Here is a 24,432-nt window from a genome sequence, read left to right as displayed (position 1 = left end):
TCCACTACTTGCAAAACCCTTTCCACATACTTTGCAGACAAATGGCTTTTCATTTGTGTGTGTCCTCATGTGAACTTTTAGACCTGCATTCCTTGCAAAACCCTTTCCACACACTTTGCAGACAAATGGCTTTTCATTTGTGTGTGTCCTCATGTGAACTGTTAGATCTGCATTCCTTGCACAACCCTTTCCACACACTTTGCAGACAAATGGCTTTTCATTTGTGTGTGTCTTCATGTGATCTTTGAGATGTGTATTCCTTGCAAAACCCTTTCCACACACTTTGCAGACAAATGGCTTTTCATTTGTGTGTGTCCTCATGTGAACTTTAAGATGTCCACTCCTTGTAAAACCCTTACCACACACTTTGCAGACAAATGGCTTTTCATTTGTGTGTGTCCTGATGTGAACTTTTAGATCTGCATTCCTTGCAAAACCCTTTCCACACACTTTGCAGACAAATGGCTTTTCATTTGTGTGTGTCCTCATGTGAACTTTTAGATCTGCACTCCTTGCAAAACCCTTACCACACACTTTGCAGACAAATGGCTTTTCATTTGTGTGTGTCCTCATGTGAACTTTTAGATCTGCATTCCTTGCAAAACCCTTTCCACACACTTTGCAGACAAATGGCTTATCATTTGTGTGTGTCCTCATGTGAACTTTTAGATGTACACTCTGTGCAAAACCCTTTCCACACACTTTGCAGACAAATGGCTTTCCTTTGTGTGTGTCTTCATGTGATCTTTGAGATGTGTATTCCTTGCAAAACCCTTTCCACACACCTTGCATACAAATGGCTATCATTTGTGTGTATCCTAATGTGATCTTTTAGATGTACACTCTGTGCAAATCCCTTTCCACACACTTTGCAGACAAATGGCTTTTCATTTGTGTGTGTCCTCATGTGAACTTTTAGATGTACACTCTGGGCAAAACCCTTTCCACACACTTTGCAGACAAATGGCTTTTCCTTTGTGTGTGTCTTCATGAGATCTTTTAAATCTGCATTCCTTGCAAAACCCTTTCCACACACTTTGCAGACAAATGGCTTATCATTTATGTTAGTCCTCATGTGATCTTTTAGATGTACACTCTGTGCAAAAACCTTTCCACACACTTTGCAGACAAATGGCTTTTCATTTGCGTGTGTCCTCATGTGAACTTTGAGATTTCCACTCCTTGCAAAACCCTTTCCACACACTTTGCAGACAAATGGCTTTTCATTTGTGTGTGTCCTGATGTGAACTTTTAGATCTGCATTCCTTGCAAAACCCTTCCACACACTTTGCAGACAAATGGCTTTTCATTGTGTGTGTCCTCATGTGAACTTTTAGATCTGCATTCCTTGCAAAACCCTTTCCACACACTTTGCAGACAAATGGCTTTTCATTTGTGTGTGTCCTCATGTGAACTTTTAGATCTGCATTCCTTGCAAAACCCTTTCCACACACTTTGCAGACAAATGGCTTATCATTTGTGTGTGTCCTCATGTGAACTTTTAGATGTACACTCTGTGCAAAACCCTTTCCACACACTTTGCAGACAAAATGGCTTTTCCTTTGTGTGTGTCTTCATGTGATCTTTGAGATGTGTATTCCTTGCAAAACCTTTCCACACACCTTGCATACAAATGGCTTATCATTTGTGTGTATCCTAATGTGATCTTTTAGATGTACACTCTGTGCAAATCCCTTCCACACACTTTGCAGACAAATGGCTTTTCATTTGTGTGTGTCCTCATGTGAACTTTTAGATGTACACTCTGGGCAAAACCCTTTCCACACACTTTGCAGACAAATGGCTTTTCCTTTGTGTGTGTCTTCATGAGATCTTTTAAATCTGCATTCCTTGCAAAACCCTTCCACACACTTTGCAGACAAATGGCTTATCATTTATGTTAGTCCTCATGTGATCTTTTAGATGTACACTCTGTGCAAAAACCTTTCCACACACTTTGCAGACAAATTGCTTTTCATTTGCGTGTGTCCTCATGTGAACTTTGAGATTTCCACTCCTTGCAAAACCCTTTCCACACACTTTGCAGACAAATGGCTTTCATTTGTGTGTGTCCTCATGTGAACTTTTAGATTTCCACTCCTTGCAAAACCCTTTCCACACACTTTGCAGACAAATGGCTTTTCATTTGTGTGTGTCCTCATGTGAACTTTTAGATTTCCACTCCTTGCAAAACCCTTTCCACACACTTTGCAGACAAATGGCTTTTCATTTGTGTGTGTCCTCATGTGAACTTTTAGATTTCCACTCCTTGCAAAACCCTTTCCACACACTTTGCAGACAAATGGCTTTTCATTTGTGTGTGTCCTCATGTGAACTTTTAGATTTCCACTCCTTGCAAAAACCTTTCCACACACTTTGCAGACAAATGGCTTTTCACTGGTATGTGTCTTGACGTGGCTTTTATGGAGTTATTGCAGTTGAAGCGTTCATTGCATAGTTTGAATGTAAACTGCTGTTCATCAATATGAATCAGTGTATGGTGTTTCATGTCTTCATTCTTCGTAAAAACTCTTACCACATTCTTCACAAATTAGTGGCATCTCTTTTCCATTATTCCCCATTGACATTGTTCATGTTCTTTCTGTGTTAAAGTCTTGTCTCAATCTTGGAAAAGAGATGTCGCTATTTAACAAAGGTTGCTGTCTCACTCATGTTTTCTGTACATTTCTTCTCTTGATGGTTGAGCCTGCTGAAAAGACCTCTGTGCAACAGGTGTCTTTGAATATTCTGAAAAACAATAATAAATGGAATACAATCGTTATTGGCTTTGGACTGCCAAACAATTGGTCTGTAAGTTGTTTGAACAGTTTTGACTGTCTAGGGGTCTATTAAAAGTCAAACAAGAACTCTTTTGTAACTGACACCATCAGCTTTTCTAGACGTTTGTTGTCAAAACAATCAACAGAAAATAAGTTAGTTGATGCTACATGCAATTGTCTTGACTTTTATTAGACCCCCCAGACAGTGTAAACTGAAGAGTGAGGGCAGTTCAAACAATGTTAAGGTGGTTGGAAAGGCTATTTTTGCACCAATTCTTTTCTCAGAGTTAATGTCAAGTTTCAAGTGTTAGAATCAAGATATTTAGTTCAAATTTTCAGGATAACTCCCTTAGTTAATATTTTCTCCAAAGAATATAAAAATTGTATATTTGCAGCCATTATTTTGAAATATGACACCAGAAATATAAAAATTCAATTTTTCATATTTTTTTTACATATTTGAATTTCATAATAATTGGATAGTATTAATATTACCAAATTAGTTATAAATATGTTGACACTATTTATTGTAAGATTTGTACGGCAGGATTTGTAAATAAAATTTGTTTTTATGATTTTACATGGGTTTATATATCAAAAAATTATTAAAAATTCTTTCAAATTTCAAAATGTTATTTTTCAAAAAAGTACTTCAAATACAGGAAAATTGTGCCGTACAAATCTTATCTGTAACCTTGTTCATAGGCTGTAAAAATTCCATGTCCATATCTCATTTCAAAGTTGGATTAAATTGGTATACAATTATGTAGGAAAACCGTTATTCTGTCAAAAATGTTGAAAACAAGCCATATTTGCACCCCTCTTTTGAAGTCATAGAGCAGTTTTTTTTGGTTAATCTCACTTTTGACACCTCTATGACACTCAAAGAATCTAAAAATGCATTTACAATAGGAGTCACTCACTCTGAATGCCAGCACACCTTGTCAAACTTTCCTGAAAAACAGCAAATAATGACTTTCCCTTTCAAACATTTTATTAAAAGCTAGGGGACCTCTACCATAGTTAATACACTAAGGACTCCCCAACTTCTTCTTATTTGGTCAGTTTTTCAGAGTTTTAACAGGCTATAACTCTGCAATGCCATTGTGCCCAAATGTCTAGTTTTTTTATTCCACAGAGAATGTGGACTACTTTTATATTTTAATAGTTTTGTTGAAATTTATAACTGACGCTCTAGCCTTTCCAACCACCTTAAGATTAATTGTTTGGCGGTTCAAGCCAATAATGGTTGTAAGTTCTTATATCAATGTGTTGGGAAAATTTTGTGAATTTCATGTTCATTGCAGAATCCAAAATTCAAGGTTTACAGTTGTCACATATCACGAAGTACCGGTACATGTATCTTTGAACATGCTGCATTAGATGGCTCGAGAACATTTCAGTGTTCGAAATAATCGGTGGCAATGGTGGCATTTGCCACCAAAAACTGTCAATCTGCCACCAAAATTTTTTTCTGGTGGTATTTTTCTGCCACTAAATTTTGGGTCATCATGTCATCGATCCTACGGCTTGAATGAAGGAACACTGAAGGAACACGCGTTGTCGGACGGCGGAAAAAAACTCATTAGCAAAAAAAAACCAAACTAATTGCGACATTTTGGCATGAATGAAAACATAGCGTGAATCCAAACTTGTGATTGGCTAATCTCCATATCGATGACAGCAGCTTTTGTACACTTGACATGTTGTTGTTCTCTGTGATAGCCGCATAATGCAGTCATAGGGCACAAGATAAAAGCATGTTGTGACATTTTGAAAACAAAGCCAAACTGCAGCATGCGTGATTTAAATAATAATAAATACTTGCAATTCATTAGCCAGTACAGGCTCAAAAATTCCTATCGCCCGACGCCCGTTAAGCGTTGCTAGCGAATTTTGCGGTCGGGCAATTAAAATCAATAATATGCTTCCCGTCCGACGGGCAAGTCCACCAGCGGTTGAATTAACTAAGCTCTGGACAATTCAAGCTTGAAAACGTATTTCATTAGGTCTGTACACGTCTACAATCATTGTAAGTCCTTCAACTCTCAGAAGTGTTTTCTGAAAACCCTTGAAAATCCGCCCGACATCGCAAAATAATCGTTCTTGCTGTTGTAAAACACAAAAAGTCGTAAAAATAGAGTTTTGCGACATGTTCTCTCCGACGACACGGAGTGAACTCACTGTTTTGTATGTGTGCCGTAAAGTGGTATGCTCTTGACAGTGGTTGCCATTCTCTTTGTGCAAGCGTATGAGTTGTATGACAGTCGATCGGCTTCACGCGATAGTGTAATTGCACCATGTGCTTTGTAAATGGATGTAAACTTATTCAAAGCCATAGATCTCGGCAATGCTTAGTGTTCAACGTAAATCAACACCCAGATGAAAAAGTACAAGTTTACATCGTAGTCGAAACAGGCTCAGTCGACCAAGGAGGCCACATATTGCAGCTACGTAGTGCGTGAGATGCAGACAGTTTCAAATTACGTGACCTTGGTTTTTAGGGATCGGCTCTCACTTACAGAAAACAAATCTGCACTGAAGAGTAACAAAACGAAACTTGAATCTGCTCTCTTGACGAATACATTTATCAATAAACTTTGAAAGACTGCTGTGCTCAGTGAGCAAACATGTAAACAGGTAAAAGAGTTGCAGATGTACATGTACGTATGCATTGGCAGATAAACACTAGCAGAGCAGTTGTTTGTGATCTCAGCTTGATAATAAAGAGCAGCAGCAGCCATGCACATTGTAAATCACACAATCTTATTACTCTTATGCAAAGATTTTAATTTGGACTAGGTTGTGGAAAAATCCAAATTCAAAGATGTTTTCTAAATGGCAAAATCTACAGAAAAGACTAAAGTATTCTCACATTTCTTCTGGGACATTTCAGATTTGGTAATAGTCCTTCATTTTAACAAGATGTAGTTCTTGTTTGAATCTGTTTTTTCCTCTTTGAATTCACTTCATATGACCAAACTCTTGCTCTCTGTTACAAATTACTGATACAGTTATTAGAAATTTAGGGCAAGTACTTTTTCCTCTCGGGCAAGTAAAAATGAAATTCACGTGTCCCACGGTTAGTAAGTTTGAAAATTTTTTCGAGGCATGCAGTATGGGTTGACTTTTTGTGACGTGTACTCACCATATTTCAAGAATTTATAAATTAGAATGAGTATGTGGCAATGACAAAATGTTGTATTGTACTGATCACATAATGTGTTGAACTGCCACCAGATTTTTCATAATTGCCACCAGATTTCATATCCGGTGGCAAACTTTTGCCACAAGAAATTAAAAAGTATTTCTATCCCTGCATTTTATAGGTTGCATGCAGTAATAGCTCCAGGGACAATCTAAGATTATCATACAAGGTCAGTTAAAGACATTTGTTCGTTTTAATCAAAGCCTTCACCATAAACAAAAGTTCAAATGTGTAAAATCTTAATGTCAGACAGGGAGTACCAGGGGTTTCATTAAGTTTTGAAGTAGGGGGCCAGAATGAAAAAGTAGGCGGCTTGCAGCTGTCATAACCACAAAGCGGTCATCATCGTCGGGGGGGGGGGGTATTCCCCCTCCCGACCGAAGGCCGGAAACCCTGAAAAATTAGTTAAAATTCACTTTTTACAGCTTACAGTCACTTGAATTTCTAGTATTTTCAGGAGAATTGTCAGCAGTGTTCCAGGGCAATTTGTGTTCATATCATAAAAGCCATTTTCCTGAGATATTAGGCCTAAATATGATAATTCATAATTAAAAATGATAAAATGTGGTAACGTTGACGATATTTTGAACAAAGAAAACTGAAGTCTTAGAACCTAAGAACCTCTATGCTTTTAGGAGGTAAACTATAATAATTCACTTTTATTAATGATATAAATTTGATATTGTAGATGATATTATACAGTGTTACATCTAGACAGGGGATAGGGGATTCTCCCTCTGTTGAAATGTTGGCACCCCCAATTAATTTGTCAAGGGGGACCACTCCCCCCCCCCCCAATGAAATGGTGCCAGTCACACCTTTGAGGTACAAGAAGAACACATGAACAGGTGAAACCCCCCAAAATTTTCTGGTGAAAGGGGGAAATCCCCCTTTTTGATGCCACCCTGGATGAAACACTGATATTTCAAGCACAGTAAATGAGAAACTTTTCATAAGTGTATAATGTTTTGCTTAAAATTAAGAACCATGATGTTTGGTATGGAAATCTGTAGATGAAGAACTTTGATACCATTGGGGAGGTAAAAGATAATTTATATAACAATAATGATAAAAAATGACAACCATTACCATATTTCGCATATAGAAACAGACCCTTAAGGTTATTTGACTATATGGGTATGCAAAGTTAGAACCTTGATATATGATATGAAAATTAGTACGTTCAGAAGCTCACATTTGGATTTAACCTGACGATCGCTTTTGAAGTGAATTTAGAGGCCTGATCGTATTTTAACCACTCTGGGCGACAATCTTATTGGCGCCGATAGACCGAAAAGCACTATATATCATACGTCCAGCTGGTTATATACCTTAACATTTAAGCATAGCAACGCACTTCCTCTTACTAAAATTCAAATTGTAATCGGGAAGTTTTTTCGTGAGAATAAAATCAGGTCATTGCCTTCGAAAACATTTTAAATCCACATAATTATCCTTCTCTTGTTTCTTGGTCCATTTCGAAACCGAAGATCGTACAGAGAATCTTGACCTTGCGGTCGCTTCCGTCTTCATTTGTTCATCGACCATTTTGAATTGAGCTAACGACGGCCGACAGGTGTAGTACGCACGTTTTCATTGGCGTATATAAAGGTCACCACATAGGAATCAACAATTCAGGTAGCCAATAGAATCGTCCGTTGCAATTTCGATTTTTATTGACGCAGTATGCGCCAGACCGTGCTACATCCTAGTACAAGGTGAACGTAGCAGTCAACCGTCTTCTAAATTTTGTTTCATATAAAGCTGTTGAAAAGTTTGAGAAACTTGTCTGCATCATTTCAGACGTAGTCAAAACAAGTCATCGTTGATGACACAGTCCCCACTTGTTAATGGGTACTTTGATTACATGTCCTAAGAGGATAGAGTCCTCTTCATTAATTGAGACATGCCCAAGTTTTGGCTAAGGATACGAAAAATTGTAACAAAATGGCTGCCATGCAGCCATATTGGATCATATCAAGAAACAAATTGACATACATATGTATGACATAGTTTAATGTCCTTGTACCAACTTTGAATAAAATCGGTTAAGATATGCCTTAGAGTATTATGGCCCTCGACAGGAAAAAATCGTAATAAAATGGCCGCAAGGCAGCCATATTGGATCGTATCACATAACAAATTGACATGCATATGTATGACATTAGTCAATCTCCTTGTACCAACTTGGAATAAAATCCGTTGAAACATGTCTGAGTTATTGCTCTGTACATGAAAATATCGTAATAAAATGGCTGCCTAGCGCCATATTGGATCGTATCACATAACAATTGACGTACATATGTAAGACATAGGTCAATGTCCTTGTACCAACTTTGAATAAAATCGGTTGAGATTTGCCTGAGTTATGCCTCTGCATATGAAAAAATCGTAATAAAATGGCCACACAGCAGCCATATTGGATTGTATCACAAAACAAATTGACATGCATATCTATGACATTGGTCAATGTCCTTGTACCAACTTTGAATAAAATCGGTTAAAACATGTCTGAGTTATGGCACTGTATATGAAAATATTGTAATAAAATGGGCGCCTGGCGGCAATATTGGATCGTATCACAAAACAAATCGACATGCATATCTATGACATTGGTCAATGTCCTTGTACCAACTTTGAATAAAATCGGTTGAAACATGTCTGAGTTATGGCTCTGTACATGAAAAAATCGTAATAAAATGGCCGCCTGGCGGCCATATTGGATCGTATCACAAAACAAAATGACGTGCATATCTATGACATTGGTCAATGTCCTTGTACCAACTTGGAATAAAATCGGTTGAAACATGTCTGAGATCTGGCTCTGTACATGAAAAAATCGTAATAAAATGGCCGCCTGGCGGCCATATTGGATCGTATCACAAAACAAAATGACGTGCATATCTATGACATTGGTCAATGTCCTTGTACCAACTTGGAATAAAATCGGTTGAAACATGTCTGAGTTATGGCTCTGTACATGAAAAAATCGTAATAAAATGGCCGCCTGGCGGCCATATTGGATCGTATCACAAAACAAAATGACGTGCATATCTATGACATTGGTCAATGTCATTGTACCAACTTTGAATAAAATCGGTTGAAACATGTCTGAGTTATGGCTCTGTACATGAAAAAATCGTAATAAAATGGCCGCCTGGCGGCCATATTGGATCGTATCACAAAACAAAATGACGTGCATATCTATGACATTGGTCAATGTCCTTGTACCAACTTGGAATAAAATCTGTTGAAACATGTCTGAGTTATGGCTCTGTACATGAAAAAATCGTAATAAAATGGCCGCCTGGCGGCCATATTGGATCGTATCACAAACAAAATGATGTGCATATCTATGACATTGGTCAATGTCATTGTACCAACTTTGAATAAAATCGGTTGAAACATGTCTGAGTTATGGCTCTGTACATGAAAAAATCGTAATAAAATGGCCGCCTGGCGGCCATATTGGATCGTATCACAAAACAAATCGACGTGCATCTGTATGACATATGAAGTAATCCTTGTACCAAGTTTGAATGAAATCGCTTCTTGCATCTCTGAGATATCTACGTGAACGGACGGACGCACGCACGGACGCACGCACGCACGGACGCACACACGCACGGACATGACCAAACCTATAAGTCCCCCCGGACGGTGTCCGTGAGAACTAAAAAATATTTTAGCGATGAAAGAGTTCAAATTTTCCGAAAAAGTAGCCGGTGAGATCGTAAGAGTAACCGGTCAATTTCGCCGGTTGCCGGCTCTTAATGAAACCCCTGAGTACAATGTAAAAGTTTGGATAGACTACTGAATAATTCTGTCATGTAAACACAATATGTTGCAGCTTGTGATTATGGGTGAAATTAGTGATAAACAAGGAATTTAGCGGTCAATAGAGCGCCACTGTATTATGTACATGTAGAGAATAATTTTTGTCCTTTGTTGATGACAGCTCAGTTCAGGATGGCCTGACCCAAAATGGCACAAATAACTGCAAAATACACAATTGAAGATTTCATCATAATTTGCCTAGGAACATGTCTACAAAATATGAAAAAGATATCAGATGAGTATTTTTGTGAAACAAATTCTTTTACCAAAAATGGCAAAATCTGCCCCACAAATACAACATGGGGCCCGGGGACACCGATGTCCTTTGTACATCCTTAGAGTTTATTGTTTGCCACAAATGTGAGGTTTGTCCAAAAGTCAAATTGTTTGGACATAAATGAAAGTTATTTGAACTGGTTGGTTACTGCTCCAGCATAAGTTCAAGTGTAAAATCTAAGTATCAACAGCTTTGATATTGTGATAGTGAATTAAGACATGGGACTCAATAGGATCAACAATATCTAAAACAGGAAATGGTGAACTTATATAATGCAGAAAGGGTGAAATATTTAGCAACAAACGATTGTACCATAATGGACAATGGCTAATCTAAACCAAATTACTTAAACTGGATTGTTGGCATTGATTACACATGTATCTATTGTCCATAGAAAATAAATTTGGGCCATTGACTAAAAAACATTTGCTTGTTACACTCACCACATGTACTTAGTATTTGGAGTGTACACCTATCTACAGTACATGTTCAATGAAAAAAGTTTGGAGACTGTAAGTCAACCGTGCATCTTAATATATAAATAAGCTTACCCTTGAGAGTGTATAGGCGAAAACCAAATTTAATTTTGAATTACGTAATGCAGGGAAGGACATGCAATATGGTGAAAAGCAAACTAAATATCATAAAAACTGAATATAAAATGATATGGAAATATTGTCTGACAGTCCCAAGTATCTGGTGTGTGCCAAGAGACAAATATTAAAATTGGACAGCATCATTTTGATCACAGTTTCTCAGACTCTGACTAGCTTGTTTTCTTCTGATTTTCTGAAACAGTGATAGGTACAAAATATTTATAATATCCTGCTATCACAATAGAAATACAACATAGCTTGCATTTTGTTCGCAGTAGAACTGAGTTTTACATGTAAGATAACTTTATCGTAAACTGTAAATTTTGGCTTCGGGCAGCTCAAACGTCACAATACTTAAAATATATTGATATCATACGGAGTGACTTGCACACATATGTACTATGCAGTAGATGTATTCATAGTATGAGAGTCTACTACATTCAAGCATAGTGATGTTGACAATCACATGCATGCTAGTGCACAATTTCAAGTAGCCAAAAGGAAATTCTGATGGTCTTTTAGAGGAAATATAGGTAACAACAGTGAAACAAACAACATTACTCTTGGTGACCATGCTAAAGTGCAATCTTGGATCATGTATGATCATGCCATGTTGGATCATGCCATGAGTTTGAAATGAGTCTACTTCCTAAGTAAATGGATCAACATACAAGCACACACTGTCTTTAGCGATCGAAGTCAACAATGATGTCAAAATCAACACACAACTGAGGAAATCAACCAAAATAAGCAACAGAAAATTCAAAGGTATCGCTATGTCGAAGGGACAGCATATCCTCAACAGCAAAACGACGCTCACTAGTTATATGCACATGGGCATACTAAGTGTGGCCTGATCAAGCTTTATACTACGGGCCGGTGGATTGCCTTCCTCGGTAGAACTGATATGTCTGCTACCAAAGAAATGGATTTGCCGGTACCGGGTGAGTAACGTGTACGGAGGCCATCATTCTTCAGTCGATCAAAGGAGCCTTTCATGCCAAAAATACGCGACAGCGACAAAAGTACCATCACTGTCAACTTCATATTTACGAGACATCATCAAATACACGCTAAAAAGTTTAAAACGTAAAAAATTGGACCAGACTGAGAAACAAGATGGTGTCAGTTTTGATTCTTCATTCACATTTAGTACTTGCAAAACAACGCTTACTTGTTATATGCGCATGCACTTACTAAGCGTGGCCTTGACCTACTATGGGCCAGTGGATTGTCTTCCTCGGTAATAGATTTGCTGGTACCCGGTGATTATCGCCTATGTGGCCATCATTTTTCAGTCAATCGAAGGTGCCTTTCATACCAAAAAATTCACGACGGCGGCAAAAGTAACATCACTATCAAATGAAACATATTCAAATACACACTGAAACGTTTACAGTCGGGTCAGTCACAATCAGGGTGCGCTAGATGATTTTCATTCGTTATGGACATATATCTGCTATTCAGACTGATATTATACTGCTTATTTGTTTCTAATAAATAGTAATAGTTGTATCTAACTTGGTCACATAAAGAAATATTGCATATATTGTGCAGGTTTGGTTGTACATCCACAAAAATGCCTTTAAAAACTGTAAAAAGTAGCGTTATGCTGTTTCACTTCAAAATGTACTTAATTTCAAAATGTTTTTTGGAACACAGTGTTAAAATTGTGGAATTTTTAGCTTACATATGTTATTGCAGAATACCTAATCTTTCTTTCACAAGTTATTTCATGTGATTATGTGCATCGGAACAGAAACTGTGGTATTTTTACCAAAACTGTAACATCGTTATGTTTTTTGTGTTTTGTGACCATAAGTACATACACCTTAGTTTATTAGACAAATGGGTAAAATATTGTAATATTGAATTTAATTCCAACCTCAACATCCATGGCAAGCATTTTATACACCAAAATTAAAATAAATTGCATATTGTATTGTTTTGTGAATAAATGAAAATGGAGATCGTTGTGGTCGGAATTTCTTGTAGCGTCCGTGACACACTCATATCTTAAGGACAACAGGAGTTATAAAAGATCTGATGTCACAGGCCTAAGTGTCAAAAGGTGCCTACCTTAAATAAACAAATTATATAATTACTGTCCCTTGCGTTCACTATTAATATTCCTAAAATATGGAAATGTAGCATCCGTGACGGTGTAGCGTCCGTGACAGTGTTTACTACATAGTCATAATTAATAACTATTTAAAACATTTTAAAGCAGTTAATCCACTGAAACATATAAATACTAGTGTGTATTGTGTGTACATTCATGGAGTTGGGTTACAAAATGTCTTCAAGGCATAAAATTGTAAATTTGCAGAAAATTGATTTTTTTTAAGTAATAAAACACTCAAAAAGTTATGTTGAGCCTCAACTGTAACACTTAGATTGGTGTTTTTTAAGAATGCAGTAATTATATTGATAATGTTATTAAAATTCTGGTGAAAAGAACAATGAATTCTGTGCTGTATATGCATTTATTATTGTGTATTCCATTTCAAGTCATTATGTCACGGATGCTACAATAAAATGCAAACATTGTTTTTCAGATTGTAAGCCAATCTAAATGTGAAATAACCACCACATTTTATTGTTTTGTTATCACATTTTGAATTTTAAAAAATCAAGGGGGTAAGAAATGACATTTGTGTCAACTCTGTCTCTACCACTTTCACATATTATGAAGGCAGAGAGTACGAACGTCAAGTCGGCGTCATCCTCATCCTCATCCTTCCTCATCCTCAGGTGACCTTTCTAGGTGACGCTAAAATGACGCTACTCAGCATCAGCTTCAGCGTCGTATCCAAAGATTGCGGAGGATACGCTACCCAATGATGGATAAATGATAAAATTCGCCCATAACTTAAGAAAATAACAACTCCATTCTTTCTCAACTTTCTTTTGAATCCTAAAACTGGTTCGCAGGTAATATTTTATCGTTAGAATATCTCATATGGACTAGTTTTTTGGAAATGTTCGTAATTTTCAGTCCATGGATCCGCAGATGTGTTTGTTGGTATCCTCTTAACTCTTGCGTTAAGATTTTCCAAAAATTGGTGCAAAAAAGGTATACATGGTCCGAAATGTGTAAAAATCGCCACCATGAGAGGTGATATGAAAGCCCTAATTATTCAAAGGACATATAAAACAATTAACCTGTATAACTATGACTTGAGGCCTGAAAAGTCAAGGTATTATACATATAACCTTTGAACTTTAAGGAAATTAAGGGCTAAGAATGTTGCGTTATAACTACAACGTGAGAAACGGGTATTGAGAGGAGAGGTAACTAAATTTTATGAAATGCAAATACCACTGTGTTTTAATTAATATTTACAGTGATATGAAACTTGGAGCACATTTTTAAAGTTGTTTTTACACTTATCATTCCATCAGACGCATTCGGGAATAATCAGATCTGACGCCGGTGAAGCTGACGCTGTAGCGTCATTCTCATCCTCATTTTCGCGTGACCTATGAGGCTGAGGATGAGTATGACGCCAACTTTACGCTCGTCAGAGAGTACAGATATATTATAGAACAGAGGTCAAAGGTGTGTGTGCGCCCCATCCTGACAGGTGTTAGAACAGCTGCAAGCCATTTGGATTTCTTGGGTGGTGTGTCAGATACATTGTAGCAAATTTTATTGTGGGACCACAGGTCAAAGTTTAACAACCTGTCGCTCTAGCCTGATCTAGGTGTCTACTTTTATCTTGGTTTTACACTTTAAGTAAGGCACAAACAATGTTAACTTCTGGTTTTTTTTGACGTATTGAAAGTTTATTACTGGTATAGACATTTTTCACAAACTCCAACTGATTTTTGCAGTAGTCGCCATAGCTTTCTCGTTCAATTTAAAGAAATTGTCAATGTTTTGACACAATTTTCACAATTTAAATGTTTGATAGAGAAAGGTTTTGGAGAAAAGAGAAAGAAAAAACCAGATTGTTGATTGCTTTTTATATTTCAAATTGACCTAACTTTCAAATTTGATTTTGGTAGCGTCCGTGACAAAATTACATGTCATACTATGCAGAAAATATTTTAGAAAGAAATTCATTTTGATTACACTGAATGGTATTAATATTGTTGCTATAGCATGGTTAATTCATGGCAATAAAACTTTTAAGTACAGCATACCAGCGGAAGGACATAGAGAAGTTGAAAGTCCTATTAAAAAAATATGATCAATATTGTTGTATTTCTCACTAAACTTGAGGTTGTGTTTATTCATGGAAAAATTAAGTAAATCATACCAAGTATAGCTTATTTAATGCCAATATGCATCTTTTATATTGTAATAACATAAGAAAGCATTAACAAATCATTGTTTAAAATTTTATTATGACATTTGTGTTTCATGTTCAACATTTCTGTAGCGTCCGTGACACTGCGTCGACCATATAAAACAATGTGCACTGTGGTAAAACTAACGACGTTTGCTTCACCAAATTTTAGGAAGATATGCCCCATACCATAACCTTTCAACATATTATTTAACTGGACAGTTATCATGAACTTGAAATTTTGACCTAAGTGACACACTCTAGCGCACCCTGATTGTGACTGACCCGAGTGTAAAAATCTGACCAGACTGAGAAACAAGATGGCATCTGTTTCGATTCTTCAACTCAGATTTTGTTCTTCAGTTGTGCGCATGCACAGACAGTAACTTTAGCAAAATTGACTAAAAAATAAACTAAATATAAAGTAAAAAGGATAAAAGTATTATTTAAAAATATACAAGGCATGCATCACCAAACTTTGAACATTTCTGACGGCATTTCAACTATACGAACACCCATGCCAAACATCAAAATGATCAAATCAGTGGTTTTGAGGACAAATTGAAAATACTGATTTTCACAAAAAAGCTAAAAAAGTGACTTTAAAATGATTCAATCAAAAAAAGCAAAAAGACCGTTTGAGATATTTGCCCGAGTGACCATCAGACCAAATTTCAGAAAAAGTTACTGAAGCGTTTCTGAGATACCTCTGTCCATGGCAATTTTACGGCACACTGTATACGGCATATGCCACGCCACTAGTTTAGACCCCCACAGGGTTCAAATGACTAAAATTGCAGATTTCATCATAATTTCAAAATATCACATTGATAGACAGACATACATAGAGCTATAGACAGACAGACAGAAAGACATGTATACATACATACATACATACAGACGCATCAATCTACGGTAATAACTTGTGAGCTCTTTTAGGTATATATGTACATATGGCACAAGACATCTAATTAAATTCCCATAGGCCACCACAGTAGCGTTGAGCTCAATTTTCCTATTTTAAAACATTCAGCGGCACAAATCCTCTTAACAGGTGTTAGGTCAATGTCAGCTGACTACTGGTGAATTTGTGCATTGTGCTATGGTGAATTTGTGGCATTGTGCCAATATACCATATTTAAGCTAACAATAAATATATAACATGACCATACAACCACTTCATATATTATTATTTGATGTAGAAAATCATAACTTACATCCAGTGTTCTACCCAGGCCATTTTAGCGTAGCGGTCCCGCTACGATTTCGCCTTGCCCCGCTACGCTTTGATTCTCCCCGCTACGCTTTAAAATATTCCCGCCATCCTTTAGTTCACACGCTAGCGCTCTGCGTAGCTACCAGCTGTTGCATGCATTGTCTTCAAATTAGCGCTCATTTCAACTTTCAACCTGGTGAAAGAAGTGGAAGGTGTGAAGTATGGTATGCGTCCGATAAGTTGTCCATAAGTGTTGAGAGGAACGTTAAAACAATAGAAGAATCGGCTGGGTTGTTCACAAGTTTTCATTCTACAACGACTATTACGACCAACAAAGACCTTTAGTCGATATACATCGAGGACAAGTATTCACAGAGTTAGGCGGTGTAGCACTTAGCGGGGCGTTTGATCACATTCCCATGCTTTGATCAACGAAATGGACCGCAAAAGAAACAAAAGAAGCAGTTGACTAGTGAGGTTGATCATGATTTTATAACGAGAGCTTTTTTTTTGTCCGAGTACGATCACGATCGCGATCGCGTTCACATTGCATAAATTCCAATATGGCGGCGGCCATGTTGGCCGACGTGTTTATAACGTGTTGACATTGATCCTGGCGTCGCGTGTGGTTCCACTCTGACACTTTCTCTGAAAGATTTTACACCTGATTTTCGAGTGATTCTAGTCGTACTTAGTTCATGTCTTGTGATCATCTTGGTGGTATTTTTAAAATCAAGAATCGAACGACGATGTTCAGTGGTAGTTAGGGGGGGGGGGGCTGGCGCTGGTTGAAATTGATCCCCGTGATGAAACATTATTCGCGGTGTTGTCCTTCAAAAATGATATATAAAACTCAATTAAATTTGAATTGTCTAAAGCTTAAACTTGTGAATTTTCCTCTTTGTTGGCAATTTTTGACAATTTATTAGCAATATATGTGTTAATGAAACTCCAATCAGACGAACCATTTCTTGCTTTCAATCTGAACTTGCTGTTACTGTTTGAATCTTCTATTTTAATTGCAATTGTACTATACTGTGATGATTTATTTAAGTGTAATAAAGAGTTTCCATGATGTTCAAATTGCATACTTGTGTGTTACCATTGCATTTTGTTGTGAAAGTACATGAATGCTTGGGTGCATGTGCAAGCTTATACCCATATGCAAATATAAATTAATGATATGCAAATGATTATGCAAATTAGCCGCTATGCTTTTGCTTGATCCTGGGGAGAACACTGACATCCTTACTTATCTAATTGGATGTTGAAATTGAATTTAGCTAAACATTGCTTCCACACTGACAGGTAGGAGGTATACTATGCAACACAGGAAGAGACCGTAAGAAAGAACTTAATATCATTTTCAAATCTGTGACCCAAGTTTTTCGATATTGATAGCTGCCGACACGGCAAAAGTTTGAAAGCGGAGAGGAAACAGCACGGCAAAAGTCACACAATGTACACCATATATGAACTGAAAATGCTCACGTGTTACATTATATATTGAAGTTATGTGTAAATTTGAACCTTTGCCACATGTTTGCAACTTCATTCAAATTATTATGATCAAAATAATGAACAGTAATCACCGCCCATTAATTCTAAAAGGTCATGAAGTATACAAATATGTAATTAGCTGAAATAAAAATATTAAAGTTATTTGACTGCTCTTATTGTATCACCACTTTATATAGCAAATGTAATTGCCGTTGGCCAAGTCCTTCAAGCCATATATGCTGAGCTGTGAAAGCTCATTAGATATGCAAATTATAAATTAGTTGACATGAGAATGTGAAATAACTTTTGATATTGTTTTAACCTAGTACCTGGTAATCATCAATGTACATAGCATGTTTTGCCAACTTTGATCAAGTATATATCCCTAATAAGCAAAGCTCATTAAATATGTAAATTAAGAATTGGCTTCAGTAAAAATGCTTAACGATTGTCACTAATGTTGTATCATGGTATCTGCAATATGTGTAGCAAATTTTGTCAACTTTGGTCAAGTCAATTCATATATATATATATATCTAATTAGGAAAGTTCATTAAATATGCAAATTAGGACTTTGCAGAAGAGAAAATGCTTAATGACTTTCAATAATATTGTATTATAGTGTCTTTAATGTACATAGCAAGTTTCATCAATTTTGATCAAGTCAATTCAGATAAATATCCCTAATTATGAAAATTCATTTAATATTCAAATTAGGTTTTGGCTGAAGTAAAAATGTCTTTTGACTTTCAATAATGTTATATCACAGTATCTTTGATGTATATAGCAAGTTTCAACAACTACAATCAAGTTAATTCAGATATACATCCCTAATTGGGAAAGTTCATTAAATATGCAAATTCGGAATTGGCTGAAGTAAAATGGCTTAATGACTTTCAAAAATAATGTATCATAGTGGCTTCAATACATGTAGCAAGTTTCATCAACTTTGGTCCAGTCATTTCAAATATATATCCCTAATTAACAAAGTTCATGAAATATGCAAATTAGAAATTGGCTGAAGTTACAACGCTTAATAACTTCAGTGTCTCCCCAGGATTTTGAAATAGGGTGGCGGCTAATTTGCATATTGATTTACATAATATTTACATATAATTTACATATCATTTGCATGATTTTTGCATATGTATCATGGGATCTCTACTTGCAACTGCAACTACACTGAAGACATCTTACTTTTAATACAAGACGCATTTGCTTTACATGATCAGTATTTTCATTAACATTCTCAAACAGAGGACATCAAAAACTTAATCATAAATGGTTGAATTGATTATTCAACCAGATAAACGGACAATTACAAGAAAAATATTACAGTCACTGTGAAAGTATGACTTCATCTGGTTTGGACCATAGAAATAGTCCATAAGGACTAGTCGAGTCCATGGCCCACTACTCAGCTAATAACTGCAAACGATGATGCCATAAAGGGCTCAAGTAAGACAAAAATACATATCGGAGATAAAGAGGAAATAAAATACATTAGATACATAAACAACTCAAGAAAAAAGATACATATTGTTATATGTTCATTAAGTAGTTTCTTAATTCTACTTTGAACCTTTGTCTGCACGTTATTTGCTTAAATGAAGAAGGTAGAGAATTCCAATGTTTAATTGCTGCATACTTAATGTTGTGTTGTGTGACTGTAAGCCTTGTTTTAGGAATACAATAATTGCTATGCTCTACTGATCGTGTAGAGTACCCATGGCGAGGAAGTTCAAAACAATTGTTAATAGTGATTGGAAAACCGTTATTTTTGAAATCAAAAACAAAAAGGCAACAACAGTAATTACTTAATTTAAAAATATGAAGGATGTTTAGTTGACGAAAGAGGGGATTTGAGTGGGCATGAAAATCAGAAAAACTAATCGAACGGACAATTTTTTTTGTAGGCGGTAAATAGGTTCAAGGAAAGTAGTGTAAGTATTTCCCCATATTTCTAAGCAGTACGTTAAGTGTGGTAGAATGAAGGCATTGTAGAGTTGAAAGTAGGATAAACTTTGGAACGAAATGTCGAAGACGTGAGATGATTCCAACTTTGGGGGTTATTTTATTTATCACATTCTTAATGTGTGGTTTCCAGGAAAGGGAACTGTCAATTGTTACACCAAGATAACTAGCTGATGAAACTTCCTTAATCTGTTGATTTCCAAGGTATAAATTACCGTGTAAAGTTACACGTTTTGACGTGTTTTAACTACCATGTAATTAGTTTTTTTCTGCATTAACAGTTAATTTGTTCGCCATGCACCAGTCATTGACTTTATGAAATTCACTATTTATATGGTTGAGATGTAGTGTTTGAGAGTCTTAAGATTTAAAAACATTAATGTCATCAGCAAAAAGTCTGAAATTAAAGTAGCTAGTAGAGTTATTGATGTCACTGATATATATAAAAAAAACAACATATTGGTAACAACATATTGGACAGGCAGATTAGTTTTGTCAAATATTTTATCCATATTTTATCCATGGCGACACAAGGAATAACACTCCACACACCAGAACCATTTGGGGCCTTCATGTTGAACTTCTGACATGCCCTGCATAGCATTCCTAAAAGAAAAGACGAAAAGGTCACTTTGTACAATAACAAAAGTATCCCGGAAACTTCGATTTTACCCCCGAGTTTTTGCCTCCTTGGGTCTGGTTGTGACACAAAAGTTAATGTAATCTTACCAGCCACAAAAAAATGACACCGCGAATATAATTTTATAGTTGTTATTTTCGGTTGATAGTGTGGCAATATTTGCCATAAAACGTAAAACGAAGGAATGCGACGATGATTTACAAAACGCTGTAGCCGTTCGTTCCAGTGAAAATTGTTATTGAAGCCCTACAGCCATAACGTAAACAGACATGAAACAAAATGGCCGCCGCCCTGCACGATAGATTCTAGAGAGACATAGCAATTATCAACACTCACAAGTTACGGTGGCATTTGAAACTTAAAAATAACTTTCTAGAATAGGAGACCTACATTTGTTCCTCTGAAAGGTTGAGAGATATCAGAAACCACGCCGAACCAAACGATCTCTGCGTTCTCACTTTGAACTGTTAGTTAGTACTCTCCAGTACTCTCCTCCAGTCATACAGTGCTCGGATCGGCACGAGCACCCTCGAAACACACTGATCAATTTTGACAATGCACGACGCAAGGTTTTGACGATAGACATTTATCGAACCGATCTGACATTTAGTTTATTAAAATCGCGAAAAAAATCTCACGACAACTAGTCCCATGACAGGACGAATGAATAAAACTCAAAACACGTGTCGAACGATATCACATGATTGACGGATAGTAAACAATAAAAGAAATGGCCGCCATTGAACACGTGCTACGATTGCATTTGGAAGTAAAGTGAAATCGCATATTCGTACACTTAAATAGGGCGATCTCTTATTTTTTAATCATTAGAGTTAAGTTTTGCCCTCAAACTGGTGAACGGGGAGTGAAATTTGCGGGTAATCGACCGCATGCCGAACACAAAAACTATGTTTACGTATTTAAATTTTATACGGACTGCGGAAATAGCACAGGCCTGTACAGTAAACGAAAACGGGCGACTGTATTTATTTCACCTACCTTTTTCATCTGGAGTTACAATCAACCATGGAAATAATTTTTTCCATGTTGGGTCAACACCAGTTACTGTTCTCTTGTTCTGTGATGATGGTGAGTTCACGTCCTTTCTCTTGTTGATTTCGTAGCAGGCGTCAGCGATGACAAGATCGGTGAACACATATTGTTATGTAGGTCATTTCCCCCCACACTCATCATGACCTGAGTTCAATTAGTCTAGAACATTCTCAAGGTCACTACCCTCAATGACCTCACAACCTTGAATTCAATTAGTCATGTTTGGAATGTTCTGGAAAGTTGATTAGTTGTGTAAGGGAGATAATTTTAGAACAGTAATTAGCATGTCAATAAAAGTTCTAGATTGTTCTTATATGCCTTTATAAAAGGGACGTGCTCAGCTTCCAGTCAGACTTTTGGGATCGTGTCTCTTGTGTGTTACTAAACTCCAGCAGTAGTCATTCTCAAGACTTTTCAAGACCTTCACTGTCAACGCTGGATTTATACTGTGGACTTTGTACAGCTTCAAGCCTGCAAGCCAAAGGACTGTTCATTCATCCGACTGACTGTTACAACTCTGAGACTGGAGCTTTGCCGTCCCAGCTGAGATAAGTAGTCTGTACTTTTAAAGCTTGTACTCTATCCCTGACTTAGCAATTAGTTTTATTTTCGTAATAAATTTTGTTTAAACGTTAACTGCTGAGTTCACCCTTTTGTTCGTTTTCTCTGCACGTAACAAATTGGGGGCTCGTCCGGGAGACGAATATTTTGAGCCGTTTGACAACATTTTGACAGCCTTTTCAAAACTACTTTACATTGTGAACTCAGCGAAATTTAATCATGGCGGAATTCAAGCCAGACGAATTTATGGAGGACCTTGATCAGGACACTTTAATTCCCTCAGAAAAGACAACCTCATAGCACTGGCAAATTTCCTTAATGTAGAAGTCAAAAGATCTATGCGCAAGCGAGAGATACAGTTCAAGATTGCAAAACATTTAGTTAATTCAGGCCATTTTGAGGAGTCTGCCCTAAAAGATTATGAACCTGAGTCTTCCTTTGAACTCAGAAAATTAGAGTTAGAAATACAGGCAGATTTGGCACGTGAAAAGTTAGCAATGGAAGAAAGACAGAAAGAAAAAGAATTACAAATGAAAGAAAAAGAATTGCAAATGAAAGAAAAAGAAAGGCAGGAAAGATTAGAAATGGAAGAAAGACAGAGAGAAAAAGAATTGCGATTAGAAGAACAACGATTGCAGGTAGAAATAAAACGTTTAGAGCTTGGACAGTCAGGAAAATTCTTCCCTTCAGACAAGTTTGACATCACTAAGCATTTCAGGTTAGTTCCCCCTTTCCAAGAAAAGGATGTTGATAAATATTTCCTTCATTTTGAGAAAATTGCTCAGAGTCTGAACTGGCCTAAGGAGTCCTGGTCTATGCTTTTGCAGAGTGCTTTGGTGGGTAAAGCCAGAGAAATTTACATTCAGTTGTCAGTAGAGCAGGCTTCAAATTATGATTCTGTGAAGGAATTAATTCTCAAGGGTTATGAGTTGGTGCCTGAAGCTTACCGTCAGAAATTTAGGGATTGTGAGAAGGTGAAAGATCAAACTTACGTTGAATTTGCTCGAACAAAAGAACAACTGTTTGATCGTTGGTGTTCTTCTGAAAAGGTCAGTCAGAATTATGACAAATTACGACAACTTGTTTTGATTGAGGAATTTAAAAGGTGCATCCGGAGTGACATCAAGACATTTATCAATGAACAAAAGGCAGATACATTGGAGGTTGCTGCACGTTTGGCCGATGATTATTCGTTGACCCACAAATCTTCATTTCTCAGCAAACCATCCCAGTCCTTTTCATACAGAAACAATGCAGGTAAATTTAACTCCTCCTTTTCATCCAAGAATTTTTCAAAGGAGAGTAGAAAATCAAATGACAACAGTTCACAGAGTTCAAGTAACACTCCAACATCATCAGATCCCAAATCTCAATCTCCTTCTGACAAACAATTCGGTACACTTTCTTGTAATTATTGTAAGAAAGACGGCCATTTAATGTCAGATTGTTTCAAATTGAAAAGAAAACGTGAAGGTCAAAGTAGTCAAAGTGGATCTAAGCCCACCGGCTTTATTTCTTCATCAACTCGATTAGAGTCTAATAATGTGTGCAACACATTTTCTGAGGTTAAACCCTCTTATCCCCAATTAATGAGGTCAAGGTCAATTCTTCACAAGATAGCATTATGGGTATTTTCGAACCATTTATGCATGATGGTTTTATATCACTTTCTAGTGATTTTTCTTCTGCTACCCCTGTCAAAATTTTAAGAGATACCGGGGCTTCCCAGTCTCTTTTGTTGGCAGATACCCTGCCGTTTTCTGAAAAGTCATTTTCAGGTTCTAAAGTTCTTATTAAGGGGGTAGATTGTAATGACTACATTCCTGTTCCTCTCCATAATGTCTACTTGTCTTCGGACTTTGTTTCTGGACCTGTGACTTTAGGTATTAGGCCTTTTTTGCCTTTTGAAGGGATTCACCTTCTTCTTGGAAACGACCTTGCTGGGGACAAGGTCATTACTAATCCACTTGTGACTGATAATCCTAGTTTAGATCAGAATCCAGAGCCAATAGAGGAAGAAATTCCGGGCCTTTTCCCATCATGTGCCATTACTCGAGCCATGTCAAAGAAAACTTCCGAGAATCAAAATACTCTCAAAAATAATGTCACAGATGTTGACTTAAATGACACCTTTCTCAGTCAGGTGTTTGACACGGATCATTCCGTTATCCCTCGTGGATTTGAAACTTCCAGTAAAACTTCTGCTGACCAAAGTCAGACATTTTCTAGATCAAATCTCATTGCAGAACAACACAAAGACTCAGATATTTGTCTTTGTTTGACAGGGTAGATGATGAAGGTAAAACTTCAGATAGCTCTGTTTCCTATTATACAAAGTCTGGTATTCTCATGCGTAAATGGAGACCTCCAGATGTTTTGGTTGATGACGATTGGGCTATAAAACATCAAATTGTGGTTCCAAAGCCCTACCGTGCTGAAATATTGCGCCTGGCCCATGAAACCCCCTGGGCTGGTCACTTAGGAGTCAGGAAAAC

At 36.8% G+C, this 24,432-nt stretch overlaps 1 long non-coding RNA gene across 2 annotated transcripts in view; it reads right to left on the bottom strand.

Annotated features, from left to right (window-relative positions):
• Positions 1-1,318: 1,318 nt before the first annotated feature.
• Positions 1,319-24,432, bottom strand: part of LOC139130462 (uncharacterized) — a 28,266-nt gene continuing 5,152 nt past the window's right edge. The window contains exons 2-4 of one of the 2 annotated variants that reach the window (XR_011551861.1): positions 16,211-16,402; positions 11,896-12,053; positions 1,319-2,748 (exon numbers count right to left, since the gene is read on the bottom strand). This is a non-coding gene — a long non-coding RNA (uncharacterized lncRNA). The remainder of the gene's footprint in view (positions 2,749-11,895; positions 12,054-16,210; positions 16,403-24,432) is intronic. The other variant, XR_011551862.1, reaches the window with a different exon arrangement.

The sequence above is a fragment of the Ptychodera flava genome, chromosome 4 (assembly GCF_041260155.1).
Source record: "Ptychodera flava strain L36383 chromosome 4, AS_Pfla_20210202, whole genome shotgun sequence".
Lineage (NCBI taxonomy): Eukaryota > Metazoa > Hemichordata > Enteropneusta > Ptychoderidae > Ptychodera > Ptychodera flava.
This window is presented reverse-complemented; position numbering and strand designations above follow the sequence as displayed.